Genomic DNA, 8,218 nt, shown 5'->3' with positions numbered 1-8,218 from the left:
TGATGAGCAATCAACAAACATGAATTGGAAATAGTACGTACGTTTAGGAGCACGTTTATCCCAGTTTCAGGAGGAAAACATTTAATACAGGCACCTTTCGAGGAATTCCTGGGGCGTTAAGGCAGAAATTTTCATCACGATTGTGTGAGAAACCATACAGCCAGTCGTAGTTGGTCCGATATAAAATGTGATGTTGCTGAACGGTCTTAATGCAGGCGACGAACGATTTATAGAGATGAAACACTCTGGGTGTGTAGTCTGTGCTAGATTGGGTACTGGGAATTGAACTGTAACCTAACCACTCGGGTTCTTGCCCTGTCTTATTAGCCGATTGAAATAAGATGGACACTGATTGCAAGGGCAACAGAAAGTGGCAAGTTTATTGTCTGCACATACAAGGAGCACCTGGGGTCTAGTGACCTTATGGCCACATGCTGGCTGACTAGGGGAGTTGGGGAGCTTTTGGTTTCCAGTGGCCTCAGGGGCTGGGTTTGGTACCTGGAGTCTTCTGCCTTTAGCCCTCCCCTGCCTATATTGGGGTGGGGGGAGGGTCAGGTGAAGGATGTGATTTCAATCTGTGCATGCTTCAGGGTGTAACTAGGGCTAGTCAATGGACCCAGCCAGTACCTGCTGCGACTTCCTGCTCAAAACAAGCTTGTGGTTAGCAAGACAAAGGGGGGGGGAGGGGTGTTGCCTGGGGTTTCCACTATGGCTGACAGCCTGTTTCAGAACCATTGTTTCTGCTACCAAGGAAGCACAGTCCTTAAAAAGTCCACGGCTTCTTGGAGCACAAAGCCTGCGTATTCCTAGAGTCAGAGCGGCGAAAATTAGGAATGAAGGGAAGGTGGGAGGCCCTTGTAACGCCACTAACCCATATACTTCAGATCTTAGAGGGTCAGCGACACTGCAGTGTTGAAAAGGTCCCTCATCTTGTATAAGAATTATTTTACAAAGTGAAAGAGTGAAGTAGGGCGGCCCTGGGTGGCGGAAAAGGTTCAGATTATTAGCGGAAAGGTTGGTGGATTGAACTCACCCAGATGTGCCTTGAAAGACAGGCCTGTCTATGTGCTCCTGAAAGGTCACAGCGCTGAAAACCCTATGGAGCAAATTTCAAGTGTCTATATTTCAGTGTCCTGTTGGAGAAATTATTGAGAGTGCCAGTGCTTAATCTTTTTTAAAGTTGCTATGAATTATAGTTCCTGTTTTGTGTGTACATATATATTTAATTATTATTATGGAAGGAGTCTTTTTTTCACATATTAACCAGGTGATCTAGATCTAATTACCTTAAAAAACCAATTCTTTACACACTGCAATTCTTGAAATGTGATTTTATTTCTTTAGGTTAGTACAGCCTGAGGTTGGTGTGAAATCTGAGAAATACCAGTTTTCCTCTCTATATCCTCACAGTATCTAAAGCTCCCTCCTTTCACTTACATTCCAACCAAGAAACTAAATTTCTTTCTTTCTTCTTAATAGTGTCATTTCATGGTACCTGTGTGTGTGTGTGGTAATATAAATATAACAAGTCTTTTTCCTTTTTCAACCATTTTTACATGCAGAATTCAACGTGAATTGCTTTCACCATGTTGTGCAACTATCACCTCTATCAATTTCCAAGATTTTCCATCACCATTAGAAGAAAGTCGGTGTCGCCTAAGCATTAACTCCCCTCCTCTCTCCCATCTTCCCCTAGTAACGATTTGGTCTCTATATACTTGCCTATTACAGATACTTAAGTGAGATTGTACAAGATTTATACTTTTGTTTCTGACTTGTTTAACTTAGCATAGAGTTTTCAAGGTTCATCCATAGCGTAACATTTATGAGAACTTAATCTCTTTTTATGGCCGAATAATATTCTATTTTTTTTAATCCATGCGTCTGTTGATGGACATTTGTTTTTTTTTTTACACTTTTTTGCTATTTTGAATAGTGGTGTTTGAACATTGGTGTAAAAATAGCTGTTTGCATCCCTACTTTCAAGACTTTTGTGTATCTACTTGTTAGGTATCATTGAGGTAATTTTAGACTCATGGTGAGACCACGTGACAGAGTAGAGCTGTAGTGTAGGGTTTTTTTGCTGTAATTTTAACAAAAGCAAATCATGGCATCTTTGCCACAGGTGAAAAGTGCCAACTTTTGTTTTCTTTAATTGCATAATTTCATAATTTTGTTGTGGAGAATATACACAGCAAAACATACACCAATTCAACATTTTCTACAGGTACCGTTTACTGACATTGATTATGTTCTTCCAGTAACACAACCATTCTCACTGAACTTTTCTCAGTTGTTCTCCCCTTAACATAAACTCAGTGCTCCCTAGGGTTACTGTCAGCTCTTCTGAGTTGCTGTTGTCAGTTTGATCCCACAGACACAGTTTTCTAAAGAGCAGAATGCTCAAGGCTCATTGTTTACTACTTAAGCTAAACTATTGTTCGATTTTAAGAAGACTCTAATGGATATTTTTGGTTTAAGGTTTAAAGATGATCGCAGGGCAATAGCTTCAGGGGTTCATCCAGCCTTCATGGCTCCAGGAAGCCTGGAGTCCTTAAGAATTTGAAATTCTGTTGTGCATTTTCCCTCTTTAGATCAGGATTCTGCTCTAGAAGTTTCGATGAAGATATTCCGTAATGGCAGCCAGGCACTCTCCTGTTCTTCTACTCTCATGGCCAGTGAGGCAGCTGTTCATGGAGGCAGTTACCACACATTCCTTATCCTCCTCCTTTTCCTGACTCAACTTTTTCCTCGGTTGTTCCAGGTGAATACAGACCAACTTTTGTGCCTTGGATGGCAGCTTGTAAGACCCCAGGCACCACACAGTGAACTAGGAGGTTAAATCACTCAACACGTTATTAGGCCAGTTAACTGCGATGTCCCATGAAAGCGTAACGCTCAACCTCCAAAGCAAGGAACCACGTCCCATGAGGTATATGGTTGTTCATCAGCAGCCTCAACATCTGCTCTTTTTGTTGTTATTCGTACCGTCAGTCTTTTGGTTAGCAAGTGGGTACTTAACCATTTGCACCATCTGCACTCCTATAAATGGAAATTTCTGGGTCATAGGCTATTTGTATGTTTAACATTTTGAAAAACAGGCACACTTTTCCACAGAGGCTGAACCATTTTACAACCCACCGGCAATTTCTTCATATTCTCCCCAACTCTTGTTGTTTCTGATAGTAGCCATCCTCCTAGGGATGAGGTGGTGTGTCTTGTGGTTTGGGTTTGCATTTCCCTAATGACAAGGGCATTCATCATCTTTTCATGTGTTTATTGACCATTTGCTTATCATCTTTGGTGAAATGTCTCCTTCAGTTGTTTGCCCAATTTTACAATTGTTGCTAACACTTAGGAGGTCTTTCTCTGTCCTGGATACTAAACCCTTATGGCATGTATGATTCCCAAATGCAGTGAAACCTGCGAAAGCTGGAACCTCTAAGGTGGAAACCTGTCAGAGTAGGAAAACTCAAATATTTTCCATTAAAGAAGTGACCAAAAAGTGGCAAGGCTGCGCTGCGTAAAAGGTGGAAAAATTTCAAGACCCAGAAAAAGAAGGCAGTCCTGTCAAATTCCAGCTCTCACAGATTTCAGTGTATTTTCTCCCATTCTGTAGATTGTCTCTTCCCTTTGTTGAGAGTCTTAATTGATCTGTTTTGTCTTTTATTCCTTGAGCTTTTTGCTATTGTAGCTCAGAATCCATTGTTGAAAGCTAGTGTGTGGAGAAAAGAAACGTGCTTCTTTTTTTAAATTGTAAAAATATAGTATGAGTCAAAAACTTTAAAACTGCGTACAGTAAAACCAATTTTTGAACAGCAGTTTTAATCTCAACATGGTGTTGAATAATGTGGTGCCTCCTATTTTCCTTCTCTAGAGATAGATATTCTAGGAGTACTCCCATTCTGGATGGGACTTTCCTTTGAAGACATGACTGTTGTCATGTTACTTCATGTCAAATTCAAGCCTTCATTCAAAAATACTGAGTTTTCCTCGGTGAGAATCTAAGAAATGCTCCTCAGATACCATGACAATATCAGTTTTTTTTTTTTCAGCCAAGAAAGCTTTTTAATTTTATTTGGTTCTTTTCCCTCTCTCTCTCTCTCTCTCACACACACACACGGTAGTCATTTAATTTCTTCTTGAACAAGACAGGTTAAACCACATGAAGTTCCATGTTGGCCTTTTTCAAAGTTACGAAAAAGGCAGGTTCTCATGCTTCCTCCAAATACGCCTGGGTGTTTACAAAGATCTAAAGAATTCACTGTAACATGTACAACTATAAGGAGTGGTTCAGTTAAAATAAGGGATGTCTTCACTCAGGAGAAGTCTTCACACAGCCTTGAAAGTCAAGCAGAAAAAAAGAAGCTTTTCATCCAGAAGTTGACTGTAATTACCATCCCCTGGTCTGCATCAAGCTCGTCCAGTCCCTTAGTACAGAAACCAAATGTCTGCTGTCAGACGTTAGAATCTGTGCCAGGAGCCATTAATTATTTGCTAAAGGCCTCATCCATGCCAACACTCTGCTCTTCCTCTCCTTTAGCTTGCAGCTTCAGAAGTGGGAATGCAGCCTGTTTCAGAGGACACAGTGTGATTGTTCGTGGCCAGCAGAAGACGGCCCACAGGATGAGATTCAGGCTCTTGGGTCCCAATGGACTCAGACACCAAGTCCTTCCCATAGCCCACCTGGAACACTAAGGACTGTAACGCTCTGAAACCTAACGTGTCCAAGACAGAGCTTTTAAAATCTCACCTGAACAAATCTACTTCTCACCTGGCTTTCCCAGCCGGTAAGCTGCACCAGCCTTCATTCATTCACTGCATTCAGGGAAACAGTCCAAGCTACCGTGAGAGGGGAGCTCCCTTAGGAAGGCAGCTCTCAACTTTCTTCTCCTATATCTCTTTTCAGAGGAAGGTACAGCCTCCACCCAGCAGCAAGAGGCAGATATCAACAATGTAAACCAAGCCAACTCTCAATCACATCCAGAAAAAATCCGCATATTTTACCCTCTCTGGCAAGACCCTCCACATCTGACTTAAATTTAGAAAACCCTCATATTTCATAGGCTCTTGACATCTTTTTAGAAAAATCTTTTTCAGACATGTCAACATTTTCCCTGCCTTTCGGCCTTCGCACCAAGTATTTCTGCTGATTAGAGGAAAACTTTTAGACTCTAGGAACTCAATAATTTCTATAATTCTTGTCTCACTTCAAATGTCACCTCTGCAGAAAGTGCCCCTCCTGTCCCCTCAGTTATTCCCACTCATTTCTATGTTTAAATGTCATTGAGGTTTTCAGAATGACGTAAATCCAGTTGAGGTTGACATTAACCTTCATGATGCAAGTAAAAGCAAACTGAGTGCAATGTTCCATTTCCCTATGTGACAGACTTTTAGCAAGCCCAAAACTGTGAAGCTCTGCATTGTGCTGCTGGCAGCTTTCATGCCCTCTCTGCCCTGTTGGTTGCTTAAGGGTCTGGTGAGTTCACTTGAGCTGTGATGCCCATTAGCTGTGTGTTGCTATTTCAATTAAAAGTAATTAAAACTAAAAGTAGAGTTCCTTCTTTGCACTAGTCATATATTCTGTGGTGAATAGGCACATAGGCCTAGTGCCTACCATATTGGAGTGTACGGAAACAGAACAAGTCTATCTTCACATAAAGTACTCTTGGACAGTGCTGCTGAGGACTATATATAACAGGTAATAATCTGTGTGTGTCCTCAATGATCAGTGTCAAAGGCCAGAAGGAACAAGAAGACAAAATACAGAGTGTCTGCCCATAGATTTATCATCTAGCTTGGGAGACAGTTTTAAAGAAAGAATGAAAAACTAAGGATATGTGATATCTGTATTAAAAAGACCTAACCCGAGAGTGAGGTGCAACTGCTTGAAAAGGGAAATTATCTCAGTGAAGATTCAGAAAATGGTTTTTTTTTTTAGCTACATGCAGTGTTGTGTAGAGCTGATACCATTTTGTATGGGTGGGGGTGGAAAGAGTATTTCAGTTGGGAAAAATAAATGTGTAAATCCCTGAGACAGCAGAGAACCCAGTATTATCTATTCATTGATGGAAGTCAGAAATGATTAAAGCAGAGAAAACAACAAGTGAGTGGTGAGGTTTGTGTGAGCTGGATTGGAACAGATCGTTTAGAACCGTGCTGAATACTCTGGGCTTTTGGAAGGCCCATGGACAGCCACTGATGGGCACTGAGCATTTCCTATGCCACAGATAGAATTTGGAAGTGACAACGATGATTGAACGATGTCAGGCAGGAGCTTGTTATGAACAAGTTAGGGAACATTGTGAGGAGGCCTAGACGCGGAGATTGATTGTGAATCAGGAGGATAGCCAGTAATTTAATAGAGGTGTGGTTGGATAAAACGGCATCCCTTCATAGACTGCTCATTCCTGTACATCACTGAATGCTTCTCACGGTTGAATGTCAATGTGCATAACCCCCGGATCTGGTTGAAATGCAAATTTTGATTGAGAAATTCTGGGATGGGACTTGAGTTTTCCACATACTGAACAAGCTCGTGGTTTATGCTGGAAATACTAGTCGAGAAATAATGATGTGAATTAAAATTAGAGAGCTGTATTACAGAAAATAAAAAATAAGGGTAATTCGTAGAGGGGAGACACTGGTGTAAAGATCTTGCAACAGAGAATTCATTGACAGTGAGACCAAGAAATGAAATAGGACTCAAGCTGGAGAGGGAGCAGGGTGAAAAGAAATAGGAAGTGAAGTACGAGACGGGTCCTTCGTGAAAGCATAAAGATTTTCTGATTTATTTGTTGATCTATATCAGGAAGAAAAAGTGTTCAGGAATCCCCCCAGATTCTCAAAATCTTAGTGAGTGGTGTTCTCATGGTTTGAAAATGGAGGGGGAAAAAATACGAGACAAGTCAAGGGGCAGAAAGAAATGTTAGTTACTTCCAAACGAACAGAAAAAATACTGATCAGATATTACAGTGTCATAAGTGAGATGAAAAAGTTTTAGAAAGCCACAGTGGAAGGTTTTTACAGCACATAACTTAAAAATAAATGAACCATGATGAGTTCATTGTCAATATATGAAAAGTATGTTCTTAAAATTTCATCCATGTTAATGTCAGATAACAGTAACATCTGACACCAGGAACAAAGGTACATACGTAAGCCCACAACTTGACCATTGAATCCCTAAGTCCCTGGAGGAAATCACGTTCAAGTTTTGTAGCCTGGCCAGGCCTGGTTGCTTCTCATGCTGTGGGAGAGGTAAATTCCTCCATGTGTGATCTTGTTGCAGAAAGGAGAGGCCTGTGGAGCTTCCTGAAGAATGCGGGTGTGTGCTGTGGGGGCTGGAGCCTGTTCTGCCTTTAGTGTAAAGGCCCTCAGGGTGGAGCATTGCCCTGAGCCTGGAAGGAGGCCAAAGGCCTGTCACTCCCTGCTTCCTCCACACTGTTTCTTCCCCATCCTTCTTCCATTTCAGACCTCAGGTGTGGTGCAGGGAGAACTAGTCCAGTCCAGGCAGCTGGGGACCTCAGGCGACCATCTGGCACATCCATCAATCACAGGGAAGGATTTCAATTGCTGTCACTGGTGTGTGGACCAAACATTATTCATCTGCCTCCAGACTGCCCAGGCCTCTGCTTCCAGTCCTGTCCCTCTTCCTGGAAGTGGCTTCTTGGGGTCAGAGACGTCATTCCATAGACTCCCAGAAGCTGGAGAAGAAAATGGTGAGTTCTATGCAGAACTGGGTTATCCTTAGCATTATGTGGGTGAGGCTGGATCTGAATTGTTGGGGAAGCAGCCGTTTGCTGCGGGACTGTGGTTTCAGTGAAGAAGACAGTGACAGAGGAGGCTGAGGAACTGAGCCCTAGGAGGCACCCTAATACCTTGCTCCACTGTCTCTGGGCCCTTCATCCCTACATACATGGCATTTGAAGATTTGAATACCTGGTGTCACCTTCCTTATGTGACTCTCAGAGGTAGCATCACACGGTGTTAATATCCCCCCTCCCCCGTCCAGGTTCTTGGTGTTCTGTGTTGAATGACAGAGTCTTCTGTCCTGAATCTGAAGACAGAGGAGCTCTGGCTGTGGAGGCTGAGCCCCGACCCTCTAGAGCCATCCTTGTCCCATGTCTCTGAACAGTGGTCTTGAGTCCCCCTAGGCACTGGAGCACTTTGAGTCTTTAAAGGATTGAGAGGTATCATACCAGTTTCCTCCACTGCT

This window comes from Loxodonta africana, chromosome X (assembly GCF_030014295.1).
Source record: "Loxodonta africana isolate mLoxAfr1 chromosome X, mLoxAfr1.hap2, whole genome shotgun sequence".
NCBI lineage: Eukaryota > Metazoa > Chordata > Mammalia > Proboscidea > Elephantidae > Loxodonta > Loxodonta africana.
This window is presented reverse-complemented; position numbering follows the sequence as displayed.